Source organism: Carassius gibelio, chromosome B4 (genome assembly GCF_023724105.1).
Source record: "Carassius gibelio isolate Cgi1373 ecotype wild population from Czech Republic chromosome B4, carGib1.2-hapl.c, whole genome shotgun sequence".
Classification (NCBI taxonomy): Eukaryota; Metazoa; Chordata; class Actinopteri; order Cypriniformes; family Cyprinidae; genus Carassius; species Carassius gibelio.
In genome coordinates this window covers 20,612,175-20,631,563 of record NC_068399.1, presented here as the reverse complement: position 1 = coordinate 20,631,563, position 19,389 = coordinate 20,612,175, and the positions used below count along the sequence as shown (strand labels likewise).

Genomic DNA, 19,389 nt, shown 5'->3' with positions numbered 1-19,389 from the left:
ATAAGTTATTTTAGGTGAACTGTCGTCTTAAAACCTTAGGGTTAACAGCTATATTTAGGCTAAGAAATATGTTGTTGACTGTTTGTGCTTGGAGGAATGTCTGTTATTTTACTTCTATTTCTCACCAAGAATAATCAAGATGGCCTGTAGAAATATGCTGTACACTACTGTCATTCTTACTTTCTTTTTGCAGCCTGCATAAGTTCTCCTCTGAATCCTAAGAAGCCCACACATATTTGGCTTACTGTGTATAATTACACACCTTATTATCGGTTTCTCACACCCTGGAACCCACATGAGGTGTCTGATTTAATGGCCTAAGTCACTCAGCACGGATAAGAGGAGAGAAATGCCGCCTTGATTTTCACACAAAGTGACAGTTAACCGTCTTCAGTTAACCAGCGCTAGCTTTGGTGTTTCTGATTTGTCAGTTTAATTGGATAGAAAATATCATCTTGTATAACATGCACTACTCAGAATAGCACAACACTAGCAGCTGGCAAAGCTTATTAAAGGTCCTGTAAGCAATTCAGACTTTTTTCTACAGCTAGATATTACTGAAATGGCTGTCCTGAGAAATCACAACTGTCTCTATAGCAGCACTATGAGACATAACAATGTGACTATGGTCCGCTGAGGTTAGCCAATTAGAAAACTTTGAGATGCTTCAATGTAAACCACAACTAGTGGCATGTGTTTGGAACAGGACAGTGGCTGATGGAGGGAGGATTTCAGAAGTTTATTTGGAAATAATGATTACCTCTGCTATTCCATTTAGTGCCACTACAGGTGAAAAACAAATGCTTACACAGCTTTTTTTTTTTCCTGAATGAGAGGAGAAAAATGATTAGTCATATAGGTCCAGAAATCATTTTTGTGCTGATTGAAGGGAATATCTGCAGAATTCTGGGTAATGGATATGGTACATGATAAACGTCATTATTTTGAAGGTAATTTGATGACTTTCTCTCACTTAGTACAAAAGAGTCTTCGTATAAAACTTTCAAAAAATGATATGTACCATATTCCGGGGTGAAAATATCTGAATACTTCTGGTCTAAGTAACAGACAACACATTTCTATGGAAATGACATTCTGTGGGCAGAGACTACATGTGAACCTGGAAATAAACCCATCCCTAAAACACTGGTGTTATGCTGTTATTGTAATCACTGATAGTGCAACTTACCGGATCCAGTTAGAAAACCAGGTGTTGTACATTTCTCTGCAGTTCTGAAAGCAAACAGAAGAGGGCAGTGTTTCAGTACATCTCATCCAGACCAGACACCCATCAAAAACAGGGCAGAGCTGAAGGGACTCCTGCCAATTTAGTGAATACACAAACACACATGTGAGTCCTGCTTTCTGGTGTGTGTGTGTGTGTGTGTGTGTGTGTGTGTGTGTGTGTGTGAAAGCCCACCATGGAGGCGTTGTTCTTTGCACCCTGTCACTCCACTTCCTTCTCTATTCAATCCCAGGAAGAAACTCACAGAATCACAGAAACTCGCTATTGCGCACACACATACACAGAAACCCACAAAAATGAATGGACTGCATGATTGCCCATAGCTACCAGTGATGACATCACCCCCTCCCGTCCCGTTGCCTCCTCGGCCTGGTTTTAAACAGAGAATGACAAGGGCTCCTATTTATGTAACAACCTGCTTTGAGCACGCTCTCTATCTCGGTTATTCACTCAACATGTTTCTCTCTGTTATCGATGCATATTTTACTAGCCGAGTGCTGCCGCCAAAAAGGACAGCTAAATGTTTTCGTCTCTGCCAATGCGGGTGGGCGAGCAGAAACACCTATCCTCTTTGGTGGCTTGGCTTTAGTGAGCTCTGTGATGACGTGGCCCACACGTGAGTGTTTCTCACTGCTGGATCTGTTAGAGAGGTGGTGTGATGCTTCTTTATAGTCGGATTCATCTGCAAGAAGTGCAAATGTGATATGTTAACCTCATCTGACCTTTTACCACTAATAAACCTCTTCACATTTATTGGAAATGAAGCTGTTTTCTAATCTTTACCTTGACAAAAAGGGGAGGTGGGGGGAGAAAAGATTGCATGTGTGTGTGTTTTTTTTTTTATCTATCATATTCATGGTATGAGCTTGCATTAGGGGAAGAAAATTTTATTTAGAGGCCTAAATTGGGCTAAAATATTCAATTTAGTGCAGTTATTTATGTAACCAAAATGTAAGATGAAATTCTGATAGCGTGAAATGCAAAACAAGTGTGTGTGGCAAACTACTTACGTTAACATTCTTAATACACATTCCTTATCTAATTGTTACTAGTCTTTATCACTGCATATTATTTTAAATGATCTTTTTATGATCTTTAATCAAAATAACATTCAGAGCACGTCACCAGTCTCTTATTTTTCAACCACAAGCTGCATATCTAGCATCATCTTTTCCCAGTCTAATCAATTCCTGATGGATAAGTGCCGCCCAACATTCTTTCCTCATCTCACTGACAAATACATCAGATAATAAGTTGTTGGTTTTAAAAATACATTTTGTTGCTTTAAATTATTCTATAATGACTTTAATATAACCAGTTTATGATTTTTTTAGGTCATCTGACATATCTTACATTATATTATCCATAAAAGAGACTGTGGTTTGAGAACTACAGGCCAAAGTGAAAAAAATAAAATAATTCAGAAACAGCAAGTACTTCAGATTGTGCGTCAAAGCAGGTCATATCTGCCCACTGCTGTACATTTCATAAATGTATACTGCATACACACACATACATCGGTGTTCTAGTTATTTCTCCATGAAACGTTTTAAACCCAACAGTGCCCTACGGGATAGTGACTCATCACATTTACACCTCGATTAGTCCCACACACACTCTTTCTCAGCATAAATAAGTGCTTCAGCAGACACTCTGCTGCCACAACACCATTCGATACTCATATAATTTGTCCTCATTATCACAAACTCTTCCCACTCTGTCACGGGGCAAGTAATTTGGCCTGTTTAAAACGAGTCTTTGCTGGTCACGATGTGGGGTTATGAGAGACAGAGAGAGAAAGATGATGGAGGGATGTATGGATGTTTTAACTGATGGGTCAGAAGTGAATCATAGGAAGCAGGTGTGTTTTATTTTAATCCTGTCAACTATGACACAGGTACACAAGCACAGTTATGACTCACATTTACACAAGTGCACATGACCTTTAAATCATCCCAGAGCGGTAACTCATTCTTGTAAATGGGTCCTCAAGTCTAAATAATTAAACTAAAATGATTAATTGCATTCAAAATACTTTTTTTTTTTTTTACATCAAATATGTATGTGTGCTGTGTATGTTTATGAATATATAAATACACATGCATGTGTATAAATTAAGAGTTTTTTTGTTTTACCTTCATCCTAACTATTTATAGACATTAAGGGGTGGTGCTGACCGGACACCAATGTCGCCTAAAAGAGGAAAATGTTATGCGTTTTGGTTGTTCATTTGCATAACAACCATGTTTTGTGGGCTTGAAATCGCAAACTTTTGAAAACAGGTTTCAAAGTTTGTGTTTGAAATTTTGACAGTTTCCATTTTTAGCACATCGCTGTCATGTAAACATACTCTAAATATCCTCTGTGTGGCCTGACCGCACACTGCAGGTGCCCGTCTAAAGCCCTGCAGAGAGACACACATGAGGGCAGCCAGATTCTCTCTGTAAAGACTGAGATGAAAAGAACGGCATGAGACGGTACGGTTTTAACACTGCTGTGTGTCTAGTGAGAAGTTAATGCAGATCAGTCAATAGAGTTCAGCGTGATGTTAATATGGCTTAGAATGCTCTCCTGAGTTCATGCACGGGGCACCGAGAGTGATGGCTATAATGGCAGCAGGTCACACACTCATTCCCTCTCTCTTCCTTTCTTAATGAGAAGCTGAAGGAGACTGTTACCTATTAATAAATCAAGGCTGAAAAGCGGTGCTACCGTGTGAGTTTTATTAAAACCACATGATGCAAGAATTGCTGCACCACACAGCAAATAATTTATATATATATACACACACAAAATTGGGTCATAAAGTCTAAGGAAATTTTTTTTGTTTTGAATTAGATTTATTTCAAAATATATCAGATTTTAATTTAAGTCACTAAGCAAAAATATGTGACAGTTTATAATTATTTCTTATTAATTTTACACCATTTTTAAAATAAAAATATATTTCAATGTCATTAAACTCTATTTCCTGTTTAAGGTAATGGTTTCAGAGTTTTCGACTCACCTGTATATATTTTTGAAGGAGTAGATTTGTGTGTAAACACACATAGCTACACATAGCTATACATAATGCAACACATTGCTTTCATAATAACCAAAGCATGTTTTTCCCTCTTAGTCTCCTGGCATTATCCTCAGCTGTTTTGGCAGTGCAAAGGTCCAAAGCATGCTTTTGGTACGCAAGTTCTCCGGAATTCTTGCACATTTCTTAGGGAATTTGAGACATCTGGCTGTTCCTTTTGATCTATTTACAGGAAGAGGCTGAACTTTGGCCCGCTTGTGAACGCAGTGTGACATAGCCACGGGAGAATGTTCCTTTCTGGGCAAAAACAGATAAACAACCTTAACAACCTTATCAGAAGAGTGGGCCAAATTTAGAACCTGAGTAAATAGCCTAGGAAAACAGAGCAGAAAGACAGAATAATAATGTAGGGAGAATGAGGATAAGCGAGAGTTTCCAGGAACCATATTTGAAAGGACAAGTAAGTATATCCACTCGTACCTGTCTCTGTTTCTTTTTGACACCTACAAACAAACAAACACGTAGTCTGGATCGATAGACTATAGCGATTTGCAGTATGACGAGAGGAAGTGATGCTAACCTGAATCACGTTAAGGGAGCCTTTTAATTACAGCTCGCAATACTGTGCTTGTTTGTTTTTGGTATACCACTTCAGCTGAACCTATGTATAGCAAACTCTTGAGAAATAAGTGCTTCTACCAAGTGGATTTTGAGGAAGGAGGAAGAAAATTATAGTGACCTGCGAATACAAATTCCCAGGACGTCCTGAACTAAATGAGCTGTTCTGAGAAGCGCTCCAAAACTCAGCCTGCGCTCATCTGGAAGGGCCTTGCCAACAGAAACACCACTGCGCAAATCAGTAATTTTACATTTCCTCACCGCAGTGTGTGGTTTATTACGCATGTCCGCTCTCTGATAACCTCTAAACCGCCATTACCTGCTCTCACACACACCACACTCACTCTGATGCAGCGTTTAACAGACAGTTTTATTCTAAACGATTTCTCTGTGAAGAAACCTGGGATTAAAAGACTAGTTCACCCAAAAATTTGAACTGTCTTTTAATCACCTCATGTTGTAACAAACATGTGCGGCTTACTTTCTTCAAAACAAAAGGAGATGCTTAGAACAATGTTCACCCGGCTCCCTTCACTACTGTGAAAACAAGTGGGTATATTTGTATTTGCGTTTATTTTATAGCTGTGAATCGATTTGGGTGATTAATCAGAACTAATCATGTTACGTGTGATGAATCATGATTAATCTCATAATACTTGCTCTGCACAATAGAACTCTACTCCCAACAAGTGGGGAGAAACATTAGCATAGCCTCTGGAGGAGAAAAGGGTGCTGTATTAGGGCATTAAACCGTTCACGATTATCACAGAAATGAATGCATTCATCGCCACAGTCCTTTTAAATATGATGTTTATAATCAATGACATGCTGCGTTAACCTTTTTTTTTAAAGTCTGAACCAGGGGCATATGATATCCCTGAGGAGGCAAGGGAGGCAGAGCCTTTACAGAGAAAATAAATAAAAACGCAATAAATAAAAACGCAAACAATACTTAATACTTAAAGCATATAAATAAATAAAAATTCTAAAGTAAAACTGTCCAATAGCGACACTAGCAGGAGTCCAAGTGTCTTACTACCCCTGAGCCCAATGCGTTTTAACCATAGACTGTATAAAAACATGGACGTAGTGTCTGTGACGTCACCCGTAGACTCCTGAAGAGAGTTTTTGAAGCCTAAAGTGTGTAGAGCGAGCTGCCGCCATCTTGGCAGTGCATCACCGCGCGACTCTCCCGGTCAATCAAAAATGGGCAAAAGGGCGGGAGCTGGTTGCTGAAGCCACTCCCACCTAGCGCGACGGCTGTGACAGCAGTGGCAATTCACCTGTCACTCAAGTGGCCACGCCCTTAATTATGCAGAACTTTAAGGCTTAATATAATTTAAACGGATGAGTTATAAAAAAATTCACCCCCCTCACAGTTGTCATAAAGGGCAAATTTAGCTATATAAACTAAAAAAATAATTTTTTGCACCAGGCTGAAAACATGTTTTTTTCTGCTGTAAAGTTGGGCATTTTAACATGGGGAGTCTATGGGATTGACTCTCCTTTGCAGCCAGCCTCAAGCGACCAGTCGATGAATTGCAGTTTTAGTCACTTCCTTATTGACTTCACTAGAGAGAGCGGGAGGTTGCCGCTCGGTTTTAACAGACCCCCTAAAGCTGGTGATGTGTTTAGTTGGGGGTTATTGAAAATAAATCGTGGAAATGCATCTGAGAGGAGGAAATAGCTCCATTGCGATATAATTGGATATGACTGGATATAATCGGCTATGATTGGTTCTTGCAATAAATCCTGTTTTTTATGTTAGCCTATAATAGTAAAAGACTTGAAAATAGAATACAAAACATATGTACTGATTATTTGTCGCTTTTTTGTCCATTTTGGAACTTTACAGCATTCATAATAGGTGCAGCATGAACATTTGAAAATTCATGTCAATTTTTATATTTGGGTAAATGAACCCTCTACATACCTTGCTGTGGTGATGTCTGATGGGATTGAACCAGCAACCTTCTGATTACCAGTCCTATGTTTCAACCACCGCACCCTAAGCAGAGAGGCTGCGAATAACCACAAACTCAACACAGTGTGTAAAGATCATCACGATTATATTTAAACCAACACCGTTTTCCGAGAAATGACACATTCCTGTCTGTGAGGGAATAGCTTCTTGGAAGTCTCCTAGGCATGTATGCATAATTGAATAAGTACCATGAGTCTTAACTGACTCACGGCTTGCCATTCACCATTCCCCCCTCAATCTTTAGGGATGTCTGTTACCCCCCCCCCCCCCCAGTTTACAATGCACATTTGTTCTTCATTTCACTGCACGTGCGTGGAAGCGTACTTCCTCTGACTCACGCCGCAAACAAGCCTTAAATCAGATCATCTGTCAGAGGGTTCATCTCAGCGGCGATTAACAGCAAAGGAAAAAAAATAACTCTGCCGCAGTTGCCTGTGTGTTGTTCACACAGTCTTTGCTTTGATGGCTTGTCAGCCGCACGGGGTCAGCCTTCCAGCAAACCACAGGGACGAGTCATAAAGCAGAGATATCTTAACAGAGGGCCCGGGGCCAAGGCTGCTTCCCAAAACTGAAGTGCTGGAGAAAAAAAAAAGGAACGTATTACAGTAAACGTGACTCTTTTTCCCAGAAACCTGGTGTGGGGCCCCAGTGACATTACAGTTCAGCGCACACAATAGAAACACTCTACTGGGAGTTGCATTGTGTGAGGTGAGATGAACACTCAGTCAGGCTAATTATTGTGTGTGGGTAAAAGCCCCAAACAAATCAATGTCTGGTTATATATTTAACAGCTAATACTACAAGTTTTCACACTTGAGTTCTTTTTAAATGAAAAGCTCAGAACCCCAGTGGACCAAAAGTGAACTGAGTGAAGAATCAAGGTTTTCTTTGCATTCAAACTATACTTGGCCTTTAAAGTGGGGTCGGATCTTATTATAGTACATTTTATTATTATTTCTGAAAGAAAAAATATTTAATGTTTTTAATCAATTTAAAAAATCTTTTAAGTTAGAGAATGGATAAATGATGGATATTTAGAGGATGGATGGATATTAGATAGAGGATTGATATATGGACAAATATGGTTGGATGGATATAGAGGATGGATAAATGTGTGAATGGATGGATACGTAGATAATGGATTGATATATGGATGGATAGATATAGTTAGATGATATATAGATGATGATGGACAGATATATGCATTGAATATAGATACTACAGAAAGACATATGGATAGATACATGGATATTGTAGACGGATGTATAGATAGATTACAAACAGATTTATTACATGCCAACTATAGCAATTTGTATTTAATTTTATATTTTTCTGCATATTTAATAAATTAACTTGTCAAATGTCAACCAGGGTGGAAACACATTTAATTTCCCTGAATGCATTAACTGTTAAAATTGCAATTCAGTAAATTCAAGCTCTGAATGAACTTCACATGGGGTGTGTCTGATTAATACTGAGAACTGAATCCCCATAATACACCTCGGCAGTTGTAAACTCTCATTGCTGAGTGCTTGAAACCTTAAAACAGCTCTGACGTATGGTAGTTTTGTGAATTAGGTTACCACCTACATCTTGTTACATTACGGCTGCCTGATAACATCTGTGCAAGGATGAAACTAAGTCTGCCACGGATAGACACTATCAAAGACATGCAATATAAAACAGAACGTCCGCCTGCACGGTTATTACCTTCTGGATAATTGTAGCCTGTCTTTTAACCATTAGACTGATGACTCATCTGTGTTTTCAAATGGTCTACAACCTCATTCCCCTCTCTCTGAGTGATTACTTTCAGCACCAATCCCACAATGACGTCTTGCTTCAATAACTTTTACAGATCTGGCATCGATCAATAACACCACAAAACAGGTACGTTTTTCAATCTCTCTCAGCGATAAATGAATAATAAGGGGTTGTTTAATGACTGTGAACGGTATGCTTCTGAATGCAGGATATTGATGGGTTGTGCTCTAGATAAAAGATGAAAAAACATTTAATTCATTCAATACATCTTGACAGTCTGAGGCTAGAGAGAGAGTGTTTATGTCAAGGTGGAAACATTAATCTAGCTTTCAAGAGAAAGCCAGAGCATCACGTCAGCCACGGACTGCAGTGTATTTCATTGTCCACTGGCACGTCATGTGCATGCTAAATCGACGCTTCCTTAATGTCATGTTTTGAGAGAGCAAAGTCCTTATCCAATGAGACATGAAATATGATTAAGCTCATAACAAACACTGGCAAAATGTGGGATTATTTTTTTAAAGATTGAATTGTGATTGTATTTCTTCCTCTGAAAGAGCCTGGGTCATGGTTTTATAGGGCCATTAACAAAACAACCGAGCCCATTTTTTACCCAGCTACCTACTGACCTCCACAGAACAATGTACTTAACCCTTGTGCTGTGCTGATATTCCCTTACATAATTTGGTGTTCCCAGTCTAAAATCACCAGCATTAAAAAATAAAAAACAAGTTTATAGTTTTGTGACATTGCCACCAAACTTGTTTTCTTTTGTTTAGCACAGGTTTTGGATTTCTTTTTGGAACTGATTGGTTGTAGGCCTGCACCTCAGTTTTGAGTTAAAAAAAGCATTATTTTTGAATATTCTTGAAAATGTTCTTTCTAAAACTGAAGGACATAAGTTCAGATCAATCAATTAGATCCAAATCAACTGTTCAATCAGTTCCAAAAATAAAAACACACTCTGAGCTAATAGAAAGAAAACAAGTTGATAAAAAGATTGAATATATTACTTGAAAATAATACATCATAAATGGAAATTTTATAAGCAATTTTATGTAAGTTAGTTTTTTTTTTTTTTTTTTTTTTTTTTCTGGGAAACAGCGAGTGTAACAAGGTGGAAATATGCAGAAAAAATACATACATCCATAAATGAAAATTCTATTCAGGTCATAATTTAGTTTTGTGGTTTTGTGCTGAGTAGCCCCGCCCACACTAAAATCTAATTTGTCCAAAATCTTCCTCCATACAACAGTGTCTTATATATTTTTCTATTGTATTATATAAATATTCCCACTGGCTGTGAAAGTGTCACATTGCAAACTATTTCCACTTAAGTTGTGGACACATTACTGGTGGACCTGGTCTAAACAAAACAAAAACAACCTATAAAATGAATAATAGAAACAAAACATATAGAAATAAATCTAACCAAAAATATCAAAACAAAGCGTAAAAATATAGAACACTAATTATATATATATATATATATATATATATATATATATATATATATATATATATATATATATATATATATATATATAACAATTAAAATAAACAAACAAAAAACATAAAAATATATAAATGAATAAAATGTATTAAGAAAACGTTTTTTTTCCACAAAAATCATGCACATTTTCATAAACATAGATGAAAATAGCAAAGTTCAGATACTTTGTTGATGCATTTTTCCTTTAAATGCACTGTAATCCAGCTATTTCAGGAGGATTACCTGGCATACAAAGCCAAAGCCCGGAGGCATACCACAGAAGAAACACACATAAAAACCACGTGTGTGTGTGGTTTTTTCCTGTGTTTGCTCTGCCTCACCATTGGCCACTAAAGCAGTTATGTAATAATGTCTTGTCATTTTCTCAGAGCTCGAGTAGGAAAAGCCAATTATTCTAAGTTCCTCCAAAGTTACTCAACTCCACATCACAAAACTTGTTTTTTACAATCTTCCCGAGGGCATAATTTGTCTGCACAGGGAAGTGCACACACATTCACCTCTGTTTGCCCAGGACCACATGGGAGAAGAGGCGTGACACATTGGCACGTACGTCAGAGTTACAGCTTGATCTTACGTTGACATCTTATTTTCTCTCTCCATTTTACAGCTTTATTCACCTTCACGTAAGGCCTGACTCGCTGTTAAACTTCCACCGTTTCTGCCGTCACACACAAAAGCATACAACCGGAGCAGGTATTCTCTCTACGTCAATGCACTGAGACGTGGCACTGCAGTGGAATGGCTAACAGCTGCCCAGATTGAGTTACCTTCCTTTTGACGTACTTTCAGCTCTCAGTTTCTGTCCGTCTCTCTCTCTCTCGCTTTCTCACCCACACATACGTATACACACAATTTGTTCCTTATCTGTCCAACACAATATTTCCAGAGCCTACTGAGCTGCCTGTCTAAACAGGGTATCATAGTCGTGGTCACAACTTGAGAGATTTTGCCAAAAATCAAATGAAGCATCACAAGAAGAATAACGCAATCTCAGTTTTTCAGCTCATTCGATCCCCCCAAAAAATCCAAGATGGTGGGATGAGTAAAACAGACTTCATTCAATACTAAAAAGTATAAAAATTTAAGTTAAAATGGATTGTTTACCTGTATTTTTATATGCCGTTAGCTTAGCAACATGCTAACGTCAAACTCTTGGAATTTCACCTTTTTGTGCTTCACATTTAGTGCTATGCTGACTAGCAAGTTGAGTTGATGTTCATGTAAAACATTCAAATTATTTCTATGAGGGTGCTACCTTTGAAATCGTTTGTGTATGTAGCTCACCAGGTTTTGGGACAGAGCTAATCTCAGACTTATTTCTCCCACACTCACATAACCATTGGTACATCCACAAACACACGTTGCAGTTTCCAACAGCCATACCTGTCATTTTTGGATTACATCTTACCTTAACTTGGATAACGCAGCCTAGGCAGCGTTCGTTCACACAGATAGCTTCTTTAGCAGGTCTTACAGCATTTAAAGACATACAGTCATCCCTCCAAAGCTCCAACCGCCCCGTGACCCAGAAAGCACCTGTCCCAGGACCACCAATACAGTCGCACTGGAAAAGAAGTAAAGAAAAATCACATAAAGATCACGCTCTATAACAGAGGGTGTGTCTCTGTAAACCCTCCCAATCACACACAGACGCACACACAAATACATAAATAACACACCCTTAAGAATAAAATCTGAAAGAAATCTGAGAAATCTGGCGCTCCTATAAAGGAAGAGAAACTCTAGCTCTTGTCCTCTCGCTGGCACTGGTGCTGCTTTCTTCAAAACACAAGCCCCCGTAAGTGCACACAACCGTGTAAAATCCAAGAGTTCACAGAGTCAACATTACTATAAGATTGTAGCCAAGATTCAGGCTGGAGTTTGGGTGGTATTGGTGAGATTTGGGCTCTACAGGTGTGCAAGTGCAGCTCACACTTTTCACAATGGTCCTATTAGCTATGACAGACCTATAGAGGCCAATAGAAAAGACAAAGCTTGTAACTCAATTGTGTCTCATAGACAGCACAGAGATTACAGAGAGTAAATGGAGACTTGCTGGCTAAAAATGAAAACTGTAATTTATCTCACAGAGTTACGAGCCTATTGGACTGTCTTCTGTGAATCACAAAGATATTTTGAAAGCTAAAAGAGTCTACAACACTGGACCTTACTGACAAAAAGCCATAAAACATTTATCTTATTTTTGGGTTTACTGTCCCTTTAAATCAGATTTGTCATCTGTTCACTTAATATTTTTCTTAGAATATCTCGCTAATGTCTCAAATTGTAATGTCAGTTTACTCAAGTCTGTAATCATTTTTTTAATCAAATTTATTTTCAAAAGTTTAAATTATCATTAACATACACTGCCGTTCAAAAGTTGGGATCAATTGGACTTTTAATGTTTTTTTATGGAGTCTCTTATGCTCTTCAGGCCTTTATTTATTTGATCAAAAATACAAAAAAAAAACAGTAATATTGTGAAATATTTCAATTTCTAATATTGGGTTCCTATTTTAATATATTTCAAAATATATTTTTTTTCTGTGATGCAGCTTTAATTTTCATCAACCATTTCATTTGCAGCATTGATTAAAAATCTGGAGTAATGATACGGAGAATTTAGCTTTTCTTCACAGGAATAAATTATATTTTAAAGTATATTAAAATGGAAGACAATTATTATAAATTACAATAATGTTTCACATAATTAACATTTTCCTGTATTTTCGATCAAATAAATGCTGTCTTGATGATCAAAAGAAGCTTCTTTATAAAACATAAAATCTTACTGATCCTAAACAGTTGAACAGCAATATCCATTAATTTTTTTTAAATTATAATCATATCACAACAAAATGTAAATTTGTGTCTTTTTGTCTCTCCGAAGTCATTTAAAAGTAGCAAACTGACTCAACAAAACAGACTTGAAGTCTTCTGAGTGATAAAAGAGCAATAACATCCCTCAGTCTTCTAGACTTCCCTAATACACACATACACACACACACACAAACACATTCACAGATATTCCTCACCCGCCTCTTTACTCATTCTCATTCAGCTTTGAATGCTAAGAAACATGGCAGCGTTTAAATGTCGACCTGGTCACACACTCCACTCACACTCAAACACTGAGTAACTGTAATAGTGGCACCCAAGCCTGTTACCGTGGAGACCAGGGAGGAGAGGGAGTCTGCTTCACTCCTGAATCTTTTGCGGCCCTCTTTGTTCCAACTGTGCATGACACATTCGTCTCCTAACTCATTTTCAACACTTATATATATCGTAGAATGGAAAAACCATTGACCCGTAGCCTTTTTTGTCCTGATCTTGCAGCATTAAAACTATCATTGATTAAACCCGGGCCTGACCTAGAATATTTCAGTGGCAGTGACATCACCTGTCGACGTCAGCACAATCTCATTAAAGCCTGTGGTGATTAAGGCGCCTAGTAGGGCTGAAATATGAGTTAACATGACGCTAATGAGCGTGAACTTTTCAGACACTCCTACCATGAATCAGCACAGCAGACAGAATAAGGCCTTCAAGAATGCAAACACACACAAAGTTACTGTATGCAAATATGTGCTCTTTCAACAGTACACTGTCATATGTACACAGTAAATCAACTTCTGGTGACGCATTATGGAACAACTATGCAATGTGGTACCAGTCAAAACTTTAAACACACCTGACTGAATTTGCTTCTCTCATTCTTAAAGAGACAGTTCATCCAAATGAAAATTGTGTACTTTTGTCCATACAAAGTCAGTGGGGTCCAAACCTACATTGTTTTGGATGCCAATGTCACAAACTCTAGCTGGAGTGCCCATGAGCTCCGCCAGAGGGCAACCCATCCTCCACCCTTTGCCACTCATCGCGAACTGGGACTGCCTGGACACATCATCAATTGCAATCACCTGTCATGGATCTCATGGCTCTCATCATCAGTTCACAGCTGTCTCACATTAGAAGGGTACACACACTCTCTGACTATGCTGTTGATTGAATGTTTAGCTTTCATTGTCCTTCCTGGTTTCCTGATTATTGTATATTGATTCTGGACTATTTCCTTGTTTTTGATCATTTGCTGCCAGCCCTGACCATCGCTTGTTTATCTGGATTACTCTTTTGCCTTGTCCCTGCTGTTACTGTTTGCTGTTTCTGGACCCTGCCTGTTTTTACGACACTCTCTTTTAATAAAGCCTGCAAATGTATCCCCTCTCCGTTGACACCACGCCTACGTTACACCCATAGAGCTCCACATTATTTAAAAATATATTTTTTTGTGTCTCACAGAAGAAACAACATCGTACAGATTTGGAACAACATAATAATAGAATGCTTCATAATTTTAATGAATTTACTATAATTGTAAATTGTAGGAATCAGTAATACATAATAATAAGCAGGTTTGTCCAAACTATTGACTGATAGTTTGTACGTGGGTGGTGATAAAGATGGTAATAAAGCTGATAAAGTTTTACAGGTGGGCAGGTGGACGTAATGGGTCAAGGTGCGTCCTGGCCACACCTACAGCTGCATTCAGCAACAGTTGTTCTATGAGCCAAAGCGTGGGCAGATGTCACAAGGCAAACCAACACAATGAATAAAATGCAACTTATGTGCATGACAAAATGAGATCGAAAGAGAAAAAGAAAAACTACAAAAACCTGATAGTCATTCAACAGTCTTAGTGGAATCATCCCAAGCAGGAACTTGAATTTAAATACTTTACATAGTTCAAACTGTTCTATAGGAATGCACTTTGACATTTCTGAAAGCAGGCTTTATTAGAAACTATACTTTGGAAATGTTTGTTTACATTTCTAAAAGGTTAGTTAAATTATGCTCAGAATAAAATAACATTACATTTGAAACAAGCTGAAATTCAATTCAATTCAAATTTATTTGTATAGCGCTTTTTACAATACAAATCGTTACAAAGCAACTTTTCAGAAAATTATGTTTCTACAATATTTAGTAGTAGCTTATGGTGGTGACTCTCAGTCAGTCACAGAAAAACATCACCTTAATGTTCTTGTTTTAGTTTCTATTCCTGTAGCTCAACTGATGCAAACAATATTTAGATCATAAGATGGATTCTCTGGGTAGACTCATACTGAAAAGATAAACCTGTGAGTCACATTGTATATTAGTATCTGCTAAAATAATCTGGTAAGAAGTGTGCTGTTTATTGAGTTAAACACCAACAAGCTACTTATTTGAATGCCAGTACACCTGTAAGCTGAAGCCCAAGAAACACACTGCTTTGACACCAGACACAAACACACCATATCTCAGTAAAAGCGTCAACATCACCGATTAATGATTTACCGATTTTAAAAGTAACACTCACTGTCACGCAGACATCTCCTGACTTCATTCACCATCCAACAGCAACTGAGAGAATCCTGCGAAGGAACCTTGCTGCTCTACTTTCCACAACAGAGTGATCCAGAGCAGCCTCTCCTGTTACTTTCACTCACTGCGTCTGTGTGTGTGTGTGCGTGTTTTACACCGTCATATACGACACATCCAGTCAAGCGATTCCTGCCAAGTGAGTCCGCAGGCAAGCCAATCTCACTTTGTCTCTCTTCCTTCTCCCTCGCCTCTTCTCTCTTAGCCTCTCTTTTAGTAAATGCTTCATGTGTCTTCAATCAGGCACTAATTCATTTCTTAGCCACAGTACTAATGCGGCCACTGGGGTGTGCTGTTTCACAAGGTTCCTTCGAAAACAAACGGTTGGTTACGCAGGAACATTGTTTTGAGGTTGAGGACACATCGCTTTGAGGTTGCTGAGAGGAAAAGGGAGGGCCAATGGAAATGGATGAGCTCAATCAAAAACAACTTGTCACCGCAACAGATGTTTTGAAGAAAAATGTATTTTTTGCAGCCTGTAATTATTTGGAAAGCTTGAGGGAATTTTTTGCCCAAACTAGTTGTAGAATAAACACTGCTGCTTCAGTAAAAACTAATGATCTGTAGTTCAGAATCAGAAGGTGCCTTTGCAAAATTCAGTGCACGGAGAATTCATTATGGCAACACGGGAATGCTTATAACCTGAATAACACATCAAGCGCACTGCTCATAACACGCAACCTAACCTAGATTAGGAATTTATTCACACTGAAAGTGGAACTTATTATGGCAGCCAACATTTCAGATACACTTTTTTTAGCAGAATTTTTAACCAATGATGTTTATAGTGGGCGTGGCTACATAATTAGAACCCAATTAAGCGACAGAACATTCTGTTGCTCGTGACTACATGCTTTTGCGGCCAGCTTTATGTAACGCTTGGTTTGGAAACTGCATAACATTTATTCAGATCACAAGTATGCAGTGAAAATGCAAATGCAAAATAAAACATGCTTAATTAGTTAACTAAAAAAAGAAAGGCACATGACCTTCCTGACAGAGTTAATTCTGAGAGTGAAAATGAAAGTTTAATAACTGTAAAAGACAGGCAGTCCATCTCTCTCAGTTTCTTTCTGACTCTTTTGTTACTCAAGGGGAATTCCACAAGTGCACATGCTCATCGCCGCCACAGAATGGATCCAGTAACAGGAAAGTGGTCATTCTTGCAGGTGCTGCATCCACTCACAGCATAGGAATCCGGTGGCAGACCTCACACAAGGGCGGACGGAGTCAACAGTGGCGCCGCACTGCGTCGAGATCACAGGCTTGGGCGCTCGACTCATACTACAGTCATTTCCCTTAACTCACAGGAATGTGAGGTTAAGAGAGTGTGTGTGTGTGTGATGCACACTCCTCTACTCTTGTTCCGCTGACCCTTTACCCCATCCAGCATCCCATTTCTCTGTCACGAGTGACTGAATCACTTGATCCTTCACTTTCACTCACCCTAATTTGTCAATCACTACCCACAACCCTCTAGCAACTCTCTCTGTAGGAATCTGCCAAAATGGGCCACTTCCTCCTTGTCCTCCTGCTGCTTAACCAACCCTCATCCTTTGACATGCTGTTATCTCAGGCCCTCCAACATCACAACAAGACCTCCCACGGGGAATCCACCATCAGTTTTACTGTAATTATCATGCCTATCTGGACATAAAAGGACATTTCCTCCTTATGCCTTATTTAGAGTGAAAACAGCTACTGAAGATATGATTACAAATTAGTTTTGTATTACAGATATGTGCTGCTATGTTTTAGAGGTGGTGATGGCGCAGTGGATAAGACACATACCTTTGGTGTGAGAGACCCAGGTTCAAATCCACTGTGAGACACCAATGTGTCCCTGAGCAAGACACTTAACCCCTAGTTGCTCCAGAGGCGTGCGACCTCTGACATATATAGCAATTGTAAGTCGCTTTGGATAAAAGTGTCAGCTAAAAATGTAAATGAAGCAGTTACTCACACTTGTATGGTGAAACATCAGATCCAATATAGTCTGCACAGATTCGTCTTTTAGTATTAAATCTTTCTGAAAATCCTGCTTTAAATTGTGCCTTGTTTGTAAATAATTCAGCGGTAAAATGAAGTGAACAAAGAAAAAAGTTGTGATCAAATAAGGTTTATCATTTGGTTTCTGCATAGACCTGCGTTTGCTGCTCTTGTCATTTACCTACTAAGCGCATGTATTGGTGGGCGGGGCAAAACAAAATTCAGAAATTTACTGCTACTCAAAAAGTTTGATATCAGCAGATCTTCGTGACAATAAATAATTTTGGCCTCTCATCAGCGTGCCGTTCCCCTGTAATCAGTTCTGATTGGTTGAGAGGGTAACATGTTATAGGGCTTATCTTGGCATCAACAACCACAAACACATCAGAAGTCTTTTTTGAGATCCGTCCGGCTCTCCTTTTCCCACACTTTGCTCTTCTCACCAAAAACTATCAACGATGGAACTTTTCTATCGCCACTTATACATCAACTGCTGCTCATAAGAAGTTAAGGTGTGGTATGGGACAATGCCAGAATGTCATTATGACCAGGTTTCACAACGCGTACCATCACGCAAATGCTCGCCCACACATACGCAAACACACACACACACACACACACACACACACACATTCCTGACGTTCCCCACACCAGGTAAACAAACGAGCCATTGCACACACAGGGCATTTATCATTCCTGTTGGCAGAGGAATTTTTTGGGATCACCTGTGCAGACTACATAGTGACCCCTAAAAAGATGGCAATGACACATCGTTCACATAAGTAAGTTTGCCAAGACCAGTACCACTGCATAACAGTGTCCTGGCAACTGCCCAAACACGCTCTTCTTATCGAACTAACCTTGACTAGACACAGCATAACTTTGATACACACACGCGAATCTCCACAACAGCCTTCTTCACAGTGCAAAATCTCTCTCATGAAAGTCAATATTTATATATTTTCCTGTGCCAAAGATCAAGAGCATCCATTTTCCAGCAAATTATGTAACTTTGTCAGATAACAGACCTTCAAGCTCTTCATTTGTTGAATAATTGAGGCTCCGAGATGTTTATTCATCTGTAACCATAGAGATAAAAACATACAATTATACAAGTGTGAGATATATTTCTGAGTCACACTGTACTTCCTAATATTTAGGCTTCAGCAGTACAGACAAGACCTAACAATCCTCGATATCAATACAGCAGTCAAATACCTATCCTTCACATTTTTAATAGTGCTTCCCCATGCAAAACTTGCCACAATGATGTTAGAATGCGATTGATTACGGTCACAAGTCAAACGTTGAATATGATATTCTGGTTTCTCTTTAAAGTAGTTGTTCTATTGTACATCGTGTGGAAATGGTTAGCTACTATTCACATCCATAGCACAAATCGTTAAATACTTGGGGTTTGTAAACCTTTAGCGTGTAGAAAAAATAGCTATGCTTGTCTTAGCAAGCCACAACGCAATTACGTTTTGTGAAAGAACATACAAACACATAAATATAACCCCCTATTTTAGGGTTACAAGAAAGCCGCCTCCGTCTAAGGTGTATAATTTTAACACACCACTGACGTTTATAAGCATCCATGCTGTATAATCAGAGAGAATATTAGAATGTCAGTCATACTTTCACATGCAACTGCACACCTTACAGGTCCTCTAGCATCAACATGTGAAATGAAAAATAACACACACACACATACCTTGCAGAGACATATTCATGCACTTGACTATCTGAAGTGCTCTCCTCCTATGAGGTCAAGTCTTTCCATAGCGCTCTGACTCTCATAAAACTGATGAGTCAGGCTCTCATCACCA

At 38.6% G+C, this 19,389-nt stretch overlaps 1 long non-coding RNA gene across 1 annotated transcript in view; it reads right to left on the bottom strand.

Annotated features, from left to right (window-relative positions):
• Nucleotides 1–10,224: 10,224 nt before the first annotated feature.
• Nucleotides 10,225–19,389, bottom strand: part of LOC127956597 (uncharacterized) — a 34,898-nt gene continuing 25,733 nt past the window's right edge. Inside the window, exon 3 of the long non-coding RNA XR_008153601.1 lies at nt 10,225–11,714. This is a non-coding gene — a long non-coding RNA (uncharacterized LOC127956597). The remainder of the gene's footprint in view (nt 11,715–19,389) is intronic.